We start from the raw sequence: 21,099 nt of genomic DNA on the forward strand, positions 1-21,099 counted from the left end.
ACCGAAACTGGAAGATGGAGTAAATAGTAGATTAAATAAAGAATGAATTATGTGGAAAAACGTGTAGTGGAAATGGTGAAACAATATAATCAAGGATATTGTAACAGAGCATCACATCAATTGTTTGTCTCTTGGTATCTTCAAAAATCAATGAGGTTATTTAACAGAGGGTTTAAGAGACAATCTTTTTGTACATTATTATTATTATTATTATTATTTAGACATTAAATAACCTTAAGCGTGACAACAGAACAGAAAACTGAATTTGTTCATGGTCGCTCTGCACTCGGGAATGAAATTCATGACCTCAGCCGTGTCTAAATTTACCAAAGTGAAAATGTGGTATAATGACAGTCAGGCTGAAATCTATTTGGTTTCTCCGAGGGAGCAGAGCTGAGGTCTGTTGGCATGGTAATAGAAGGGCTGCATGAGGAGCACATGCATTTAGACTATTTGTGAAACACATGTATACATTTAACATAATTTGATCAGACTCGAATTGCATTGGGTTTGTTTGAAAGGAGTTTGATTGATTGATTGTTTGATTGATTGATTGATTGATTGATTGATTGTTTGATTGATTGATTGATTGATTGATTGTTTGTTTGATTGATTGATTGATTGATTGATTGATTGATTGCCAATAGGTAAAGTGTATTTAACTTTATGAATGAAGATTAACAAATCACAATTCCATCCCCTGCATTCCAGATAAAATGTGAAACACAAGTGCATTAACAGAAGACAAGAATGCAAAAGCCACAGCGTTAATGTAAAATTGGCAATAAAAACGTCAAAGCCTCAACAGAACTACAGAAGCCACACAACAGAAAACCATTCAGCATAATAAGTAGGTTGTTATTAACCTGAATACCTCATTTCAGGTTGATATGTGAAAGTACTAAGGTTTCACGATTCATTACTGTACCCACGTGTCATTTTGTTTGCTCAACTGATCCAAAAGGAATCCAGAAAATCTTCAGATGAAGTTTCCTCTGCTGTCAATCATAAAGGTCTGCACCAGATTTCCTGACAGCTCATCCATCATTTGTCAGACTTTTTTGTTTTTTGGCCCAGACGAGCTGACGTTTCTGTCCCGAGAGTCAAACACTGTTCGGGTCAGATCGCAGTAACAAAGATCAGAAGGGTAAAAGCCGCAGTACAGAGCCGTGATGCTGCCAAACACAACCTGACATTGTTCCAAATGAACAACATTACACATTGTAAATCAAACGTGAATTAAAAAGGAAAAATCTATCCAATGAATAATCCACAAAGCCAGAGACTGAAATAAGAGAGAGTCACACTTCGCTCGCCAGCATAGTGTTTTAATGCCTTCACATATTGTGATTCAGAATTAATTACTGCTGTTAACTGAGAGATTTGATTCATGCATTTATACAAGAGGATTTTACATGAGGGGACACAAAGCAATTAAGTAAGCGTGAAAAGCCTGCGTTGTTCGTAGGCATGCGTTTCTAATGTAATAGCGCAGCACGGCACATTTAGAGCCGTGCTGCGCTATTACATTGGAGTTTGGATGTGGGCGGCAGAAGAAGAAATGTCTCTACGCCTACCTGCATTGTTGAGGGAATAATTTAGAAGAACGTTCTGAACATCAAAGCGAAAACACTGTTAAAAGTTTACTGTCTTTGATCTGGTTAGTGTCACCACCTAAAGTAGAAATTACACCGCGACACCTAAAACATTGTGTCAGCGCAGCAAAGGTCATGGAGGATTTCAAAAATAAGCCTGAGGATATGCTTTAAGTTTCTTAAACAAAAATATTTCCTCTTGAAAGTGGAAATAATAGTTGTAGTAATAGTAAATCTGAATTTTCGATTTACTTACTAGCATTTTATGTTAGTTTTCAACCTGAATGTCCTTAAAGTAACTCTTTTCAATATGATGATTATGTGCAATGTAAATAGAGCCACGTGTGGTCACTTCCTGTGATCCTCGGAAAAGACCATTTCTCCAGTTGTGAGGTCGTTGTTCGGACCTCAATGCGTTCATGTGCTTTGAAATGTGGAAAGAAACATGGACGCTGTGACCTAATGTGTTGTATTTGTGCGTTTAGAGCATTCAAACAACACTGGGACACCTCTTTTAAATATTTGTATATTGGTTTGACAGGTAAGTAATTTTTATGAAATGCACATTGATAAGTAAAATCTCTGTATTGGCTAAAAAGTGGTGTTAGGTGCTTTTGAGAGAAAGAGAAACAGTTTGCAAAAGGGACAAAAGTGTAACATTGACCAGTTGACACCAACTTTTTTCCAATTATACCGACACTGTGAACTGACACAAAGAGTTTTCAGCAGGTCTGTGGAGCCTTTTAGCATCTTTCAGCTTGTTGCTTTATTGTGAAAAGGATTGCACATTGGAATTTTTAACAGTGAATGAATTATCATACAATTTAAAATAAGTTGGCTTTCGTGGAGGTGGTTGTTGCTTCTGGTGTTTACTTGGAAGTTATTGACGGCAAACAAAAACATGTTGAGGAGCGTCTGGTGGGAGGTGGGAGGTGGGTGGTGGGATCAGCCAATCACGAGCCTGGATGCATCTTTTCCTATTTGTTTTGGTGCAGATTCATTCAGCCTAAAGGTAAATTACCTATCATCAGGGAAGGTGAACCGAGGAAATTGAACTTTAATTATTTATCCAATTTTTCTAGCACAGGCTGCCTCCTCAGACGAAAAAAAACTAATTAGGTTCAGTTGTTATCAGCGAGTTTGTGTCTCCTCCAGTTCACAAATGAGACGACACGAGAAATAATTCATAGGTATTTAATAAAGTATTTAATAATAATACATGAGTATAATGTTCTGTCTATTTAAAGGCCTGTCAACGTGTGATTTCTGTACAACACTAACCAGAACATAGTTTGTGTTGAAATATTAAGAACAAAGAGTCTTGAAATATTTATACAATGTTGTTGCTACATGCGGAGCTGTCCTCTGCTCTTCAGGGGCAAAGCAGCATCGTGAGATAATTGAAGCATTGTGAGATATTACAGAAGTCCAGGAGGCAGAGGAATAATATACACACACGACTTTACTTGCAAAATAAATTAGAAATTTTGCCACAAAGATAAGTTGAGAATTGTGCTAATTAGCGGTAATTCTTATTTGAACGAGGTCTGGTTAACCAATGAGGCGTCGCATTTTCATCCCGAGATACAATATCTGTGTTGTGGATCTGTTATTCTGCTCAGGGTCGACTTTTACATCTACGGCGCTTTGCCTGTTTCCTTCATTCTGTGAATAAAAACATCATCTTACAAGTTGTGAAGATGTCACACGTGTTCTAGCAAACAACATGCAGGTTAATGGTTAACGTTCTCATGTGTGTCTGTGTAAATACCAGTGGCAGGCTGGTAATTTAACAAATCCAAGCTGTTAACGAGACAAAACTGCGGATGACTGGCTTCCATTATTTACAGCTTGTGGCTTTCTCATTAGTCCAGTTCATGGGACATAATTACTCAGGGCCGATGATCACTCAAAGGCAAACAACCAGTGTCTCTGACTTAACGATGTTATAATTTTTTCCACTGTACAAATTGACGAGGAAATGACATCCAGATGCGGCATTAGTCAGCCGGTGAAAAACACGGCCACCGTGTCGCAGGGAATCTTTCAAACCTGGCACAGTACGGCAATTTACGGCAGGAAAATACCTGCATCCATTCATCTTCATCAATATCTCCATCAATTCATCAAATCTTTCTGCCATATGGGGGCGTCGATAGCTTCATGACCAATTCTGATCCCTGTCCCACACCTCTGAACAGCCAGCGCGAAAAACCTCCGCACCTGCAAACATGATGTATGCATATGTGTCATATCTGCGATTTTCATTCTGCTGTTAATCCGTCCCCGCGAGAAGGTTATTACCCTGCTTGCCAGTCAAACGCTGCCCAAGAACAGACAAATAGCCTGTCTGTGTGGACGTGTATTTATGGATTCGAAGGGAAGGAAAATCCCCCCCGGTAGGAGAGAAGCAGTGGGGGGTGGCAGTAAATTCATCCAGCCATTTTACAGACACAGGCTCACATCTCATGCATGCAGAAGCTCACTGTGCCTAATGTGCAAGCCACCCCCACTGTGATAACATCCAGACAGGTACCTGACATGCTCATACATATGGTGCACGACTCCCACTCCCTGATTACAGTGTACTGCTCCAAAGATTCTGGTCACATCAGTCTGCTTTTAAATTCTTCTTTTCATGGAATGATCCGGCACAGCTGGTGTTGTTTTGAAGAGGTTCTGCACAACACATACGAGTACAAGTACAAACACACGCAGCTATGTGCAGCTGTCCTTATTAGGACTTTACATTGACTTCCATTTATTGCGCATAAAAAAACCTTTTCCCGAACCTTAACCAGGACCACTTCAAATCTGACCTCTAACCTTAAAGCACAATTCCTGCTTATGCGTCGAACCTACGTCGTAGGTACGCACGGGGACGAGCAATTACAGTTGTGCGTAGGTGAGAGTGAGTCGTGCCGCAATTAAATCGCACAAAACACTATTGGCGGTAAAGTTTCTATGCCGGTGTTGAGTGTCTTCCGGTTTCTGGTCCGCTTATTTGCAACTTCTCTGGTGTCTCTGTTTACTTCAGAACAATGTCGAGTGTTACTAAGCAACTACATCTCACACCTTGGCGAAGAAGATGGTCTAAGTCAAGTTGCACTTTGTAGTTTGGCTTTTTTGAAACTAACATGATTTTTTGAAACTTACGTGAATCTTGCTGTTCTGGGTTTGTACCCTCATGCTTGAATGCGCTTATTGGAAGTTGCTTTAGATAAAAGCCTCAGCTAAATGTAATGTAACTAAGCGGATCGTGTTGTAAGGATGTAAAGATAAAGATTACTACATAATCTCATATTTTAATAATCAATAATCTAACAAACGGAGAGTAATGAGATGCAGGGACTTTATACATGGACTCTCTGTTCCTAATGCACTGAATCTAATTCCATTTACTCCACTCACTGCTGAATATAGTCCTTGAATTCACTGAGAAATAAACAAGCAAACAAATCCGCTGTTTCATTTTTTTCTTCCTTGGTCCACCTCCACGAAGAGACATCTGTCCTCTCTCAGTCGCAGCATTAGCAGAGAATCCCATCAAAACACACACACACACACACACACACACACACACACACACACACACACACACACACACACACACACACAAACACACACACACACACACACAGAAGCACACTGCAGAGGTCCCAGTGTGTGTAATGTAATCAGAGTGTTCAGACAGGTGGCCATGTGTAGGCAGACCTGCTTGATCCAGAAGGCAGAGAGATAAGCAGCGATAAAGTCCCTGGAGCAGACATGAAACAGCTCGGATCGAGCCACATCAGCTGCTGCACAAGTGCGTCTGTGTCTGAGGGCGAACTTGCGTTGGCATGTGTGCGAACTCCATCTTCCCTCAAGGACCTTGGTCCATCGTGTCCTCCTGAGGCTGCCGATAGTGTTTAACAGTCGTACGATACAAAATACCACAGTCCTAAGGGCAGCCAGACATGGACTTATAATTGCCCCGGACTGTGTCTGTCAACGTTAAAATCACATCCTGTGTCATGTGTGTGTTTCTTTGGTGCAGGATATGGTTACCGTGTGCAACATCTGTTATGAAACTGACAAAGCTGAAATGGGATTATCACCACAGGAAGAACTGCAATTCAGAGGCGGGGATACAAATATGGCGCAAAGCACTTTTTAATGAATCCCTTTGTGGTGATGTTTTGTAGCAGTGCTGAAGTAAACGTCCAAAACTGACCAGGCTAAAAAAAACAACCTGTCAGATAAACAATACCTGCGCTCACGGAAACTGTAATCTTTTTAAGGCTATCCGTAATTTGGTAATCCGTTGATGCTCCTGTCATTGTGTTTCTATGGTGATGTTACACAACTGGCCTTGCTGACGTTGAATCTTCATAGAGGAGAGAAAAGAGGAAACAGAATCATAAAACAGCTCCTTTAGAAGAGATAGGATCCAAACCTCAGGGCAGGTAGCCACTGAAAAATCATGTTCATGTAAAGTGTGATAAATGCTGCTTAGAAGGACAGAGACCGTTTTTGAGAACATTTTATTTAATGTCTACTTTAATTTTTTTGTTTGCTCCATGTCCCATCTGCTAAAATTGAGAAGGCAGCTGCGTTTATGTACTATACTGCAACCAGCCACCAGGGGGCAATCGAGATGATTTGGCTTCACTTTTGTGAGTCGTCCATACTTAAATACAGTCTAAGATTAAAAAGCAAGACATGAAATGTATTAGATTCTACGTGTGGACCTTTGATGGACAAACCCATATCTTTCTCTAAGATTACTTACAATTTTAATATATATCCTGTTAAAGTGTGTTTACATCCAACCCCTTTGATCCTATAGTTAACACGAGTTGCATGTTTGATGAGGGGATGATGTCGTTAATGGGCCTGAGATGCTAACTGCTGTAATCTCTCAACAATATTCTCAGCCTCGACTAACAAGGACGGATTGCACAAGACAAGGAACATGTTTAGTGTCTGATATTTAATGTGAACATCAACTGAAGCTCTCTCTTGTGTATTGTTTATGGGTTGTATGTGCTACAGAACTTTTTATGATTATAATATAATTTATATTTTGTGTTCATCCTATCTAGTTTATCTGCAGAGAAGATTCTATAGTCAAATGTGTTTTCATTTTTACATTTTGTTCATTATTTGATAGAGGTCTCTCCTGGTTGAAATGCATTGCACTGGCAGCGCATGGTTTTCTAATTGTATAATAGCATGAATAAGGAGGTGTATGTTCCTAATGTTAATTCTAACCATGAGTACTTAATGAAATGCAGTTGAGTATGATGTAATAATGATGATGATTCCTCTGATTACAGGGTCTGGTTACATATGCTCATATTTTTCACTCATTCTTAATTGCCTGAAGACATTTAACTCTGAAATACAAATTCGTTTCCGCGGAATGATCAGTTAAGTGTAAAATGACTAAGATCATTAATGAGTCAATGTCAATAGTTACTGTCCTTTTTCCCCCATTATAAAATATATTATCCATTATAGGGATAGTCTGGGTTTCTATTAAATATATGTCTTTCCTTTTCTCACTATGAAACAGTTATCCACATAAAAATCAAATAAACGATTCATCATAAAACAAGATTGATTTCTTTAAAGGTGTTTGTTAACGACCGAGTTGATTTACTTTCCTGCTTCAACTACAAAACACGATGACGAAAAAGAAAACATCAAACTGGCTTTCATATCTACCTCCTATTGTGTGAACATGCACACTTGCTGTTGTTGCTTTGATAGTAATTAAGAGCTGCTGTACTTGCTGCTGTTATCTCGCACACTGTGAAGAAGTGGACGTAGTGGGGTTTTCTTTTTTTCTGTCTTTCTTTCAAGTGTGCACAGAACGCCCCCATAGCGAATCGTCAACACGGCTGTCAGCTGAGCAGTTGTTAGGTGCTGAGACGGGAATGTTTCCTTAAGAACGCGTGAGCTCTGAGAACGTGGGCGGCTGGCTTTGAATAAAATGAAACCATCCATCCAACAGATTCTTAGCTGTCGGTGTTATTGCCCCATGGTGAGCTCTGATTTATGTCAATATGTCACGAGGAGAAATTAAATAAAAGCTGCACAGAGCCGGCACCTGGTTTGCAAAAGTTTTGTTTACACTGTCAGAGGTTTGAAAGCAGTAATGAAAAGTGAAGCCTTGTTCCTGAAAGCAGGCAAAGCACCACAGGCCAATAAATAGACTAAATAAATAAATAAATACGTATGTTTCAAGGTGTGTGGTGATAAATTAACAACAACAACAAAGTTTCATGATTATATGTTTTATTTTGTCTATTTATTGGCCTGTGGTGCTTTGCCTGCTTTCAGGAACAAGGCTTCACTTTTCATTACTGCTTTCAAACCTCTAGAACATATAATCATGAAACTTTGTTGTTGTTGTTAATTTATCTGTTATGTGATTATCGCCACACACCTTGAAACATGCGTATTTACAGGTTGACCCTGAACCAGACTGGTGGCATAACAGTGAACAGCTTTAAGCAGGTATCTATTTCTCCACTCAGAGAATCTTTACATGGCCGTGCGCCCAAATTAAGTTAAGCTCTTGTGTTTGAATGTCGGCATAAAGCTTTATAGAAGACAAGAAAATGCATGTAAAATGGATGTGTGTGTCTCCTCGTTTTTAAAGGTCTTAAACTGTGACTGGGGGGGCGGGGTCGATAATGGTTTCCGTGCACTAGTAGACTACTGATTGGATATTGGTGCTCACATGAGACCATGTGACATTTCAGCCTTCCTCGTTAGTATAGTGGACAGTATCTCCGCCTGTCACGCGGAAGACCGGGGTTCGATTCCCCGACGGGGAGAAAATCAATTTTAACATCCATATACATCTCAGCGAAGTGATTAATTTATAAAAAATAATCGGTCTCCATAGTATAGTGGTGGTATCATGTTTGCCTAACATACGAAACGTCTCCTATTTGAGACAAGGTGGAAACAGTTTCCCTCTATTTGGCTCTATTAAAAACATATACAGACATAAAAAATTAATTGCACCTCGTAATAAACATAGTTTCGCTCATGAATCATTAAAACAAACCCTTCATCCCCTGTTGTATACGTCTACTGCGAGTGATCAGTTCAAACTAATGTTGACTCATGAACCAAACATACAATAGCTGCTCTTAGTGAATAACACATGAAGTAATCATCAGGTAAGTAATTCAAGGTCTTCGATTGTAAAAACAATTTAGTGAAATCATGCTCAGCATTTAATTGTTCAAGTGTTGTGTTGTTGTTGAATGGGGTGTGTATGAGAGGCAGAAAGGTGTTACCTGTGTCCCCCTGCTTTTGTTTGGTTTGCTCTGATTACACAATTAAATTTGTTCCGTGATTCTCATGTTGTTATTTATTTATTCTGTTTGAAATGTTATCGACTGTTTTACCTGCCTGTAGTAATAACAATTCACAGTAACCCTGCAAGTGACTGGGCTTGTATGTGTGCATGCATGAGACTTCTTTGTTATAAGTAAAGTACAAATATTTTAAACATTCACACACTTCTCCATTATGTTACAAACTGTTTCTTCTAATCGATGATGTCTTCAGTTACACGCGGCATCTATTGCACTTCTGTCCGTCCTGAGGAAAATAGGCCTCCCTACTAAAGACTTTATATTTATACTATAGTAGAATTTAGACGATAGTAGCAAATATCCATAATGTTGTTTCGACAACATATTTCTTTCTTCTTTCCATTCCCCATTTCACGACCCAGAGGAATAAACTCTCTCCTCATTTAAAATCTCTCTCCTTTCTCCCACAGAGGCTGCATGCCCAGAAACCACATCTAAATATTTCATATACATCTTTAGAGACTTTGGAATTTCAGTCCCTTCTGAGCTCGTGCACAGGGATGTCATGCCGCTCTGCTCTTTAACCACAGACTCACTGGATGGCTCATTTAGCCCCCTGTGGCCGACTTCAAAACTGCCAGCTTGCACTCCAGTGACTCCAGTATCACCATTAGGCGAAGAGCCTCTGCTGTGTTAACTCTAACCACAGGAATCAAAACAACTGTCATGGCTCTGCAGAACAAGCTGCTGCCCTCTGCTAATAGCAGCTCCCTGCTACGACAAAGGCAGAGGCTCTCAATGAAAGTGTCATGACCACAGGGGCGCTTTTTCATTTACAGTACACAACAAGACGTGCTGTAATATCGTTTGTTTCAAGTATCAGACATTGTGTGCAGCCCTGTTAGCTGCTCTTTTGAAGGGCTAATGACTAAAAGCTGCAGAACACAATGTAATTAGACAATAATATGCAAACAATTCAAGGTTAAGACAGAAATAAAGCAGCTCAGACTCATAAAACCCAACATAAAGTGAATACTCTCAGTGAATAATTCATGGAGGAAGTATCAGGTTATTAATTCAAGGTCGATGTTTTTTTTTTTTAAATCCCCTTTAAAACATTATACAGTTAGTTTTTTAGCTCTACGTTTGATTATGAAAACACAAGAAAATAGGTTTAGAAAGTAACTTATACCAAAACATGAAAAGAGAAGAAGAGGAGAAATATACTACTATGTATAATGTTTTTATCCAACACGCTTCCGTGAGAAATCGTCCCAGAGAGCGACCGAGCCCTCTGTCAACAACGCTCCTCAAACTTTCCCATTACGTATTTTCCTCCACCGAAAGGAAGCAAACACAAGTATCGGTCAACATATTCCTCCCGACTTCCGACAGCTTTGTCCCCATGGCAACTAATCCGCAGGCTGTGTCGGTGAAGAAGAACCTTGTGAACTTCTCAATGAGAACAAGTCGCTGTGGACTAAAGTGTGACAGACTGTGAATGTTAATTATAACACAGAACTACAAGTAGATAGGGACGCAACATGCGAGAGCAAAATGAGGCTTTTACTACTTTACGTCTGTGTGTGCTGAAATATTTTTTAAAAGACAACAACGTCCGACTTCCTCTGTCTCACACCAGCACCACACATCTATGAGCACTGATATATTAGTCCAGTGGCCTCTGGGCACAGGGATATTAAAGCCCCCTGTATCTCTGAGGGGTCATTGTGAATTTCTTTGTTTTTGTTCTGCCTCTCTTTCCCGGGCATTGTGCATCTCTTTGTAGTCGTCTTTGTGTCTCTTTGTTGTGGCTGCTCGCCCTTTTTGTGGTGGTTAGAGTCTCTTTATGTCCATTTTGCGAGTTCTTTGTGGTCATTTTGCGTCTCTTAGTGGTTATTTTGAACACGTCGGCGGCCACTTTACACCTCTTTTGTATCCGTCATCTTTGAGCAGTAACAGCCAACAGTCACTTCAAACAGATGCTGTGGCCCAGAGGCCTGCTCAATGCTCGAGCCCCCGGGCCAGTGCTGCCAATTCAGAAACCCATCCATGTCTATACGATGATAAACACAGTGTGTGTGTGTGTGTGTCTGTGTGTGTGTGTGTGTGTGTGTGTGTGTGTGTGTGTGTGTGTGTGTGTGTGTGTGTGTGAGAGAGAGAGCGAATCTGACAAAGGGCACAGTAATCGAGACAAACAAAAGCCTCTACACGAGGGTTAGTTACTGTGCTGGGGAAATTATTGTTAACTGGGGCTAATGACGTGTGACATTAGCCACTGTGAGCTGTTTGGGAATTTAATTAGATGAATCATCCCAAAATGGCACGAACACAAGATATCCCATTAGTCAGTGTTCTCGAAATGACACCGCTTTTAAGAGAAAATATGGCAAATCAAGAAAATCCATTAGTGAGTAAGAGGCAGAAAAAGGGCAACATCGCTCCCAGCAGTTGTGATAAAAATAAAAGGCTAAAGAGGCTTTAAATTCAATACCGTTGGGGGGGGTTCACATTCAGTTTTTTCCCACTGATACGGGAAAATATAATTCTATATTTGTATTATTCTAGAGGGTCAGCTTAACCAAGCACTTTGGAAAAATTCAACCCACTTGACTTCATCTCATGGTCCTGTTGTGTTCTAAAGCTGCTGTTGTGGAGTCTTAAAGAGCAAGAGCAGGAACAATATGCAACCAATACGTCCCCTGTGAAGACTCCATTTGTAAAGACTCCAGATGTGAAGACTCCAGGTGGGAAGATTCCAGATGTGAAGACTCCAGATGTGAAGACTCCATTTGTAAAGACTCCAGATGTGAAGACTCCAGGTGGGAAGATTCCAGATGTGAAGTCTCCAGATGTGAAGACTCCATTTGTAAAGACTCCAGATGTGAAGACTCCAGGTGTGAAGATTCCAGATGTGAAGTCTCCAGGTGTGAAGATTCCAGATGTGAAGTCTCCAGAAGTGAAGACTCCATTTGTAAAGATTCCAGATGTGAATTCTCCAGATGTGAAGACTCCAGAAGTGAAGACTCCATTTGTAAAGACTCCAGATGTGAAGACCAAACTTATTCTTATAGGACTAAATGATGTGGTCTTTACCGGGTCTTGTCTTTACCTGCGCACCAGTCTTATCCTAATTGCTTGTATGACGTCACATAAGGCACGTAGAGCAACAGTTTCCGTAGTGTAGTGGTTATCACGTTCGCCTAACACGCGAAAGGTCCCCGGTTCGAGACCGGGCGGAAACATTGTTTTTTTTCTCCTGGAGCCAAAGAGAGTAACTGTGAAACTGGACCCGGAACAACAGCGGAGCGGCCGGAACGTTTTACTGCTGCGTGTCGCGGTTGTGAAAGTGTCAAACCGGAAGACGCCGTTCCTCTCTTCACAGAGTTTCCTCTTGATAATGTCCATAAATAACAACTTGATGACTGCTCACACATGGGAACGATTTGTACATGTTGTGCCTCGTCCTGTGGTGTTTAATCAGCGTGTGTGTGAGGGAGAGAGAGAGAGAGAGAGAGAGAGAGAGAGAGAGAGAGAGAGACAAACAGACAGACAGACATAGAGAGAGAGAGACGTTGGGTCCCGTTGTCTATGCCACGGAGGTCTGTGCAGCCCTGTCCACGTCTCCTCGTGCAACAGCCGGTCAACTGACCCTGTCCAGTTCTGTTCATGTTTCTAATGTCGACAACAGTTTCCGTAGTGTAGTGGTTATCACGTTCGCCTAACACGCGAAAGGTCCCCGGTTCGAGACCGGGCGGAAACAGATTTTTCTCCTCGAGCCATAGAGATTAACAGAGTAACTGGACCCGCAACAACAGAGGAGAATCCGGGACGTTTTGCTGCTGCGGGTCGGTGAGAGAACCTGACTGATGACGTCTCAGAGGAAGAAGTAGAAGTTTATGGAGGACGAAACATGACTTAAGTATAAATAAATAAATGTGGAAATAAATTTAACACATTGATTAATTTACTTATTTATTTATTTATTTCTGTGTCCATATGTAAATGAGGTATGAGGTCCCAACCTCAGTCTCGAGCAGGATTGGACATACACAGGCCCCGGGGCTACGCCCCCCCACCACCACTCACTCCCTCAGAGACACACGCAGATCAGAGCTCGTCACCGTGAAGCAGCCGCTCAGTGACTTTGTAGAACAGTGGAAACAGTGAAAACACCGAGTTTCTCTGGTCTCAGCTGCTCAGTGATCAGCTGCTTCATGATCAGAGCAGAAGCTGCAGGTGGTTTGTACCGAGCTGCAGTTTCTGTTTCCTCCTCCTCTCTGATCTCACTCTAACTAATAAACACTCATCACTAGTTATCAGGAACTGATCAGTACATGAAGTCACTTAGTGTTCCTTTGATTCGCTCCAGAGTTTATGAGGCTGCATTTAAACATCATGAAAATGACTCGTCAACATGTTGTGCTCAGTACAACACGTGACGCTCACAGTCAGGACTACTGACACCTAAATCATCCCAATAAAACATAACCTCAACTAACCCTCTGAACTTGAACCAGTTCATTTTAAGTGTGAACTGGCTCAACACTGCAAACAGCTACTGGACACCAGTCAGCATTGAAATAAATGTGGAAATATATGAAAGACATTTCTGTATTTATTGATTTATACTATACTATAATATATTATTCATAAGTCATGTCTCGTCCTCCATACTCTAGGATTCTCCTCTGTTGTTGCGGGTCCAGTTACTCTGTTAGTCTCTATGGCTCCAGGAGAAAAATCTGTTTCCGCCCGGTCTCGAACCGGGGACCTTTCGCGTGTTAGGCGAACGTGATAACCACTACACTACGGAAACTGTTGTCGACATTTGAAACATTAACAGAACTGGACAGGGTCAGTTGACCGGCTGTTGCACGACTGCACAGACCTCCGTGTCATAGACAACGGGACGCAACGTCTCTCTCTCTATGTCTGTCTGTCTGTTTGTCTCTCTCTCTCTCTCTCTCTCTCTCTCTCTCTCTCTCTCTCTCTCTCTCTCTCTCTCTCTCTCTCTCTCTCTCTCTCTCTCACACACACACTGATTAAACACCACAGGACGAGGCACAACATGTACAAATCGTTCCCATGTGTGAGCAGTCATCAAGTTGTTATTTATGGACATTATCAAGAGGAAACTCTGTGAAGGGATGAACGGGGTCTCTCTCTCTCTCTCTCTCTCTCTCTCTCTCTCTCTCTCACTCTCACTCTCTGTGTCTGTCTGTCTGTCTGTCTGTTTGTCTCTCTCTCTCTCTCTCTCTCTCTCCCCCCCCCCCCCCCCCCCCCTCTCTCTGTCTGTCTGTCTGTCTCAGGGCCACACAGACCCTCCATGTCCGTGTGCGAGTTATGTACTCTATAGGGTTATGGTACAGTTTCCGTAGTGTAGTGGTTATCACGTTCGCCTCACACGCGAAAGGTCCCCGGTTCGAGACCGGGCGGAAACACGTTTTTATTTTATATCGTTGAATTTATATTCAGTTATTAAGGTATCCTACTACACGTTTCCGGTTTCATCATTTGCATGTGTCGTGATTTTTTGACTTCACGACCTTATTTGTCATGTGCACCACAATTCCATACAGCAGTCGCTGGCAATTAAAGTCTTGGGTCACAGGCTCCCTTCTAGCCATGCTGAGAAATAATTGAAAAAAAAAGAATGATGAAAATGAAATATACTAAAATAAGATATATTAGATATATTATTTCGCTGCATTATATTGCAGCGAAAGTGTCTTCAAATTGATGACGCTCGTCCCCATGTTTTGTGGAAATCTGTCAGGTAGTTTTTGCATAAATGTGGGTACAAACACTATGTCCTTCACGGTAACCTTGGTGCAGCGTGGTGGCAGCAGCATCATGGTTTGAGGTTGAGAGCCAAGACCTGTATCTACATTAATATCTGTGGTTTGACCTGAGGAGGGCAGTGTTCAGTAGTTGCCCACACATCTCCTGAACAGAAAGGACTCTAATAAAATCACAATATGCTTTAACGGTTTAAGGCTACACTTGTGCAACCAGGTTATGGTACATGTTTAATTTTGTCCTAAGCATTTTCAGTTTGTCTTATTCCTTATACGTCCCATTTACGTTCTTAAATGAGTTATCATGGTTTATTTACCCCACTGTGCCATTGTAACCGTGGTGTGACAGCTTTTTATTTCCACTGGTCTGAGGGAGCTGCGAGATTCAGAGAGAACCATCAGACACAAAAGTTCAAAAATACAGAGCGTCTGGCTTCGTTAGGGAAAACAAAACTCGTCTGAAGCTGCTGTTTCATCCTCGTGCCAGCCATCCCAGCAAACTGAGCAGAGCAGACGAGAAGGGCCTGCAGTGTCAGGTCAAAAAGTCACAGTGGCTTTGATGTGGGAGAAAGTTTTGACAAACTGAACAACAAACTGTTTTATTTCTCAAGTTTTGGGGGCTGCATAATAGCTACGAAGTAACTAGTGGAAAAGGTTGGAAAATCCCTGTAGCCTGGAGACTGCACAATAACAGACAGAGGCAAAACTATTATGAGAAACAACTAACTGGACTTTTTTAACTTAGAAACAATTGTGTTAAAGAATCTCAAGACAGAATCACGGCTCATCCTGTGAGGGTCTGGGTCAGAGGAGGGATTCACCTGTCTGTGCCCGGGGGAGGGGTTCTGAAGGGGAGGTGATACAAGGTCTGGGTGTATCCAGGCAAATCTCTTGGTTTGAGACAATGAGTCTGGTCCAGTTTATTGTGCATTTGAGATCATTAATTTTCTATCCTTTGTATTACATTCATGTTATACACAATAATTACAGTTATGTTTTTTGTTGTTTACTGGTTCCCCGTGGCCCCTAACGTTTGGAGGCGATTACACCTGAGGGAAATGTACGTTTTCCTGATGAAGACTTCGGATGCTTAGTGGATGCATAAATGATGTAAGCAGCTTCATGCTCTTTTTATTTATTTTATAGTTTTTTCTAGTAATAGTAGATATATTGATATATGTTGTTTATTGTACCGATAAATCATCCATTCATTCCTTCATTCCTTTACATCCTCCGATCAAATCAGTGTTCTCAATCACTGTATCTGGATATAAAAGGCTGGATGGCTCAAAGATTCTTCCAACAAAAATCTGACAAGACCGAGCAGAGACAACAGTCAGATTCTAGCGAGCGAGTCACGAAGATTCATCTTAGCAGTTTCTTCCAGGGCAAGATGAAATTATCCCTCTCAGTCTGTTCATGCTGAGACAATCACATCAGAACAAAAGACGGCAGATCTTTAATGACGGCAAACATTTATGTTGGAATAAGAAGCTGCAGCTTTCCATCCAAAATGTGCACGAGAACTAGTCATAATACAAAAACAGAGTCGCTTCAGCACTCGAATGTCTAAGTGGTTGAGTAGTCGAGCCAAAAAACAAAAGCGGGCTTGAATGAGTCTCATTCAAAGTCTCTGCAGTGAGCTGAAGATACAGAGGCTCCCTGTCGAGCTGGAGAAAATTGCACATTTTCAATAAAGAGAAGGAAAAAAACTGTGAATCCAGATTTTTACAAGCAAACAAAGACACTTCTGAAAATAACCAAAGCTATAATTTCACAAATTGTCAATTTAAATAAACTGAAATAAGTTGTGTTGAAGTTACTTTGTCCGTTGTCAACTTGAGATCACAATCCACTTTGTATTCAGTGTGGCGCACGTCGGGACACTATGGGGTTTGGAAACTTTCTGAAGGCATTGTTCTTCAAATCTAGTCGACAGATGCTCTCCATTTTAAAGTCATGAACATTGATTTTCACTCTGAGGCCATAGCATGAGCCGCGCCGAGGGAGGCAGCTTCAATAAAGTTAGACTAAATCTATTAGGACTGGCCACGAGTGGCTGCCACAAATAAATGTAATTGAAAGTCGAGCTCTTCTTATAGGTGTTTCACTCGGCGTCGGCTGCTCAGACAAAACCTTAAACTGATAACAGAAAATATGCGACTGAGCTTGATAAATAGACTTTGTGAGAAATCGTAGTAAAGCCACGACAAAGACGCTTTTAATAATCCAAACGCAACTGTGCAGGAAATATTCTGACTTTGTGGGATGCTTACATATTGAAAGAATTCAATGTGCAATTGCAAAATTACATGTTATGTAAAAATTAGTCTGCAGTTGCACCACCAACAGGGCTAAAAAGAACCAGAATGTAAATGCATGCTGCTATTTTTATCACCTGCAAAGAAAACGAAGGAGTCTAAACAAACTTAAATACAATACACGGCTGCATATGTCAGTTAGAAGGGGTAAATTATGGAGGAGACAGAATGAGATAAAGGGGTGTGAGGAGGAAACATCAAGAAATGTAGTGAGCGGGGGGAAAAGCCCTGCCTTGTGTTTCCCTCTGCGTTAAACAGGGCGTGAGACTGGGAGTCAGCAGCAGAGTGTGGTTGTGGCCTGTGGTTTTCACTCAGCACTAACATCTCTGCAGTTTCTCTCAACAGGGAGGAACAGAGCGGACAAAATAGAGCCTTCAAAATGTAAGTGTCCATGTTGGAGCCTCGCACCCTGAGAGGCCAGGCTGCAGGATGAAACATCTGCCATGCGTGACATCCAGCACCTGCACTTACATGCAGATGATCGTTGCCGTGTGACTGCGTCTGTCAAACACACTCACACTTTGATTTCCTTTTTCTTATTGTTGAGGGAAACAAATCGCTTCCCCCACATGACCCATATAGAAACAAGGCACAAATATATTAGACTGGTCCCATGTGTGCCCCCCCCCCCCCCCCCCCCTGTGAGAGACGTTTCTTCACACTTTGATTGTTGCACGGATTAAACAAACAACAGCTTGTGTAGTTTTACAGGTGCTGGGAGGAAGATTATGTCACCAGGCGAGTTCCTTCTGTTTTTAACCAGCTGTATACAAGCTGTACACAGCAACTTCATACTGGTCTGTTAGATATAAAAGTTTCATATTTAACAGACCAATATGAGATTTAATTTGATCTAAGTCACTGCAAGAGAGCAAATAAGTGAATTTCCCACAGAAAACAATATTGTTATAGTATTAAGTACTAGAGACACTGAGGTCCATATCTTGTGTAATATTATATACTATACAAATTCTTACATGTCATTTTAACATTAAGTAGTTTTTTAGGCGTATATGGGTTGGGGTTACTGTATGGAAAGTGTTTTTCCATAAGGTTTACTTTGGGCGTGGGCATCGGGCATTCAACTTTTAACAGCCCCCTCTGGCAGTAACATAAATCAGCGTTTACGTGTTGACATACGTGGAATTCTGTAAATCTATCCACTAATTCCACAAACGAGCGTCTGTATGTGACTCGCATACCACATCTTAGCAGCTTTACACTTGGCTTGTGTATTGTTAAGAGGCCAGGGAAGCGCAGTGTCCAATGAAGCAAGGCTAATTCAGTTTCATTTGATGAGAAACCTTGACAATAAAAATCTGCATTGCAGATAAACCAGGTAGGATGAACTCAAAGTTTCCAAACTCCAGTCTGCACCAAAGACTGTTTATAAAAAGCTCCATTATAGTATATTGGAGGCCTGTTATGCCTGCTTTTATTCCTTGGCATTACTCATGACTAGGGATAATCCTGAAGTAGCTCTGGAGTATTACCACAGGCCAAGCCAAACAGACAGGTTTAGAACGGGAACTGCCTGAAATCGATGTGTAATTGGGTTTTTCCTGGTTCAATATCCTAACATCTAATAGTCTGTTTTGTTTTTCTTTGTATTTCTTTATATCCCTTCTGCTGCAGCTACAGAGTTTATTCCACCAGAAGAATTAAACTTTAATCTCCCATAATCTTTTTCAAATTCTGGCCCAATAATTAATTTATATAGGCCTTATCATACTTTGCAGTCCTATATCTGCTGTGGTGTAGTGCCTATAATTAATGGTGTGCTGTGTAATATCGCTCTATGTTCATCACGAGGCAAAGAGATGTTTTTCCTTTGTTTCACTCTGTGGTTTGGCTCCATCTCTCACTGCATGCGAGGCAGCAGGAAACTGGACATTCATCCTCTATCACTATTACCTGTATCTGATTTCCCATGAGATAAGATATATATTTTTTGTTTCTGTTCTCATTCATCTCCGTCTGACAGAGCAGGAGTGAAGATCAGAAGATAGAGACGTACCTTACATATTGTATTTTACCTACAGTATATTCAACTTAACTGAACCCCACCCTCCTCAGCCCCCTTCTCTTATTCTGGTGGGAGCTGAAGAGAAGTGGGCTTCGAGAAGATGCAGGCGGTGGAATATAGCGAGGGAACAAAAGCGGCGAAGTCTGGCTGAAATCTGGCACAAAAATATGCTCCTGAGGCAACCGGGGGGAAATTGGGTGAGTGAATTCAGAGCAGAACAGTGTGTACACACAGACGCACACACACACACACCTACAGGCAGCAGTATAATGTAGCCTTGTTATATCCACCTTCAGTAGAGCTAGTGTTCAGGGCAATTATCCAGGGAGCTGCCCCACCTAGAGAAGCCGGCGTGTCAGCCGCGGAGCTGTAGCTGGACAAATAACAGCCGTGACGATTAAAGAAAACACTCGACACCTCCTCCCTCCAACATATTTTCACTGCTTCCATCAAAACAGCGAGATGCCATGTGCACTGTAAAGCTGCAGAATGAAAAAGACTCTGGCAGCAGCTTTGGTCTCAGGCAGCTGAAGGTAAACAGTGTGCAGCTGCCAACTGTCCAGAGCCATCAGGTCATCAGTCGAGCCGGAGCTGATGAAATGTGGGAGGACATGAGAAAGGGATGTTGCCTCCTTCTCTTCCACTGTCTCTTATGTGTGCAACATCCTGGAATGTGTCGGAGCAGTCCCGGCCTGTCACTGTGAGCTGGAAGCAGCAGCAGCAGCAGTCATTAAGTTATACATAGAACATGAGCCCCACTTTATCTCTAAGTTGAAACTAGAACCTGTCTTTTTCAGTAATGTTCAACTTATCGCAAATTAAATTTAATCTAACAGGACTGGGATTTAGTCTGTGCCTTGTGATACATTTTTAGCATAAAACTATTTGAACTATTCCTGAGTGGGGACTGAAGGCAGACATCTCCTCCTTGAAACTTTCTTCTTTCAGTTTCTAATTTACATCTTTCTTTGCACCTATTTTCCATAAAGCTGCCTCGTCAATCTACTACTTTTCCTACTACTACCACATTTCCCTCGTTGCAGATAACGGTTACTTCCATTACTGATTATTCTATTGATTGGACTTTATGATCAATTAATCAAAGAAAGATAATCAAATCAAATCAAAGACGGGGATGCTCTGATGCCGTTGGCTGGATCGGAGTCATGTAACACGTATCTAACATCTGGCCTTTGTCTGCAGTTGGAATAGACACAATCAACATTCACCTCTGGGTCCAATCGGCAGTGACGGAAATGTCACATCCGGGTGAAGGTGCAAATTAGGTGACTCGCTAACTTCTGACTATTGTCTCTGCTCGGTCTTGTCAGTTTCTAATTGTAAAACGAGGTGAGAGCTCACAATACATGACACACCGAGGGGAAAGAGCCAGAGAGGCACGCTCCTCTGCTGCCGATGGGAAAGGAGTCAATCACTTTTCTCAGCGTGTTTACCCACGTTTACAAACCTGCCCACTAAGTTTGATGTGAGGTAAAACAGATTATTTTTTCATCAGTATCATGATGATTCTAAGTGCTACAACAATCGCTGATGCATATTTTCACATTATGAATAATTTCCACACAGTGAGGAAGCTGTTTTCATTGGTGTTGGATTGATATTTAGTAACTGCAAACTGTTAAAGTTTTGGTACCGGAGCTGATATGTAATAAAGAAAAAGTTGTATGGGTGCATCCATTTTGAACTATAGGTTTCTGTACCAAAGATAATGCTCATAAATGTAGTTTTGTTTAACCAATAGAGTCAAAAACCACAAATGTGTTCAATAGATGAAAACAAAGGGGAAAAGCAAGTCTTAATATTTAAGAGGCTTTAACCATGAAATGTTGATGGTTGTACTTAAATCAATGAAATGATTACTTGATTATCACTCTTGATCCATTAATCAATTAGCTAATCAGGGTCATTTTGTGTTTTAGATGTGTATTTGAATATTTAAATTGAAATTAAACCTTAAAAATATATTGTCTGTTAATTCAGCTTTATTATAAACTCAGCTTCCTGTTAAGTTGG

At 41.2% G+C, this 21,099-nt stretch overlaps 1 protein-coding gene and 5 non-coding genes across 6 annotated transcripts in view; 4 read left to right on the forward strand and 2 right to left on the reverse strand.

Annotated features, from left to right (window-relative positions):
• The window catches only part of tspan4a (tetraspanin 4a), a 125,640-nt gene that overhangs the window by 103,221 nt on the left and 1,320 nt on the right, over nucleotides 1-21,099 (reverse strand). The gene's annotated exons all lie outside the window — the stretch shown is intronic.
• trnad-guc lies at nucleotides 8,354-8,425 on the forward strand. The gene has a single exon. It is a non-coding gene; the product is annotated as a tRNA-Asp (tRNA).
• trnav-aac lies at nucleotides 12,090-12,162 on the forward strand. The gene has a single exon. It is a non-coding gene; the product is annotated as a tRNA-Val (tRNA).
• trnav-aac lies at nucleotides 12,608-12,680 on the forward strand. Its single transcript has one exon. It is a non-coding gene; the product is annotated as a tRNA-Val (tRNA).
• trnav-aac lies at nucleotides 13,664-13,736 on the reverse strand. The gene has a single exon. It is a non-coding gene; the product is annotated as a tRNA-Val (tRNA).
• Nucleotides 14,289-14,361, forward strand: trnav-cac. Its single transcript has one exon. It is a non-coding gene; the product is annotated as a tRNA-Val (tRNA).

Source organism: Hippoglossus hippoglossus, chromosome 3 (assembly GCF_009819705.1).
Source record: "Hippoglossus hippoglossus isolate fHipHip1 chromosome 3, fHipHip1.pri, whole genome shotgun sequence".
Lineage (NCBI taxonomy): Eukaryota > Metazoa > Chordata > Actinopteri > Pleuronectiformes > Pleuronectidae > Hippoglossus > Hippoglossus hippoglossus.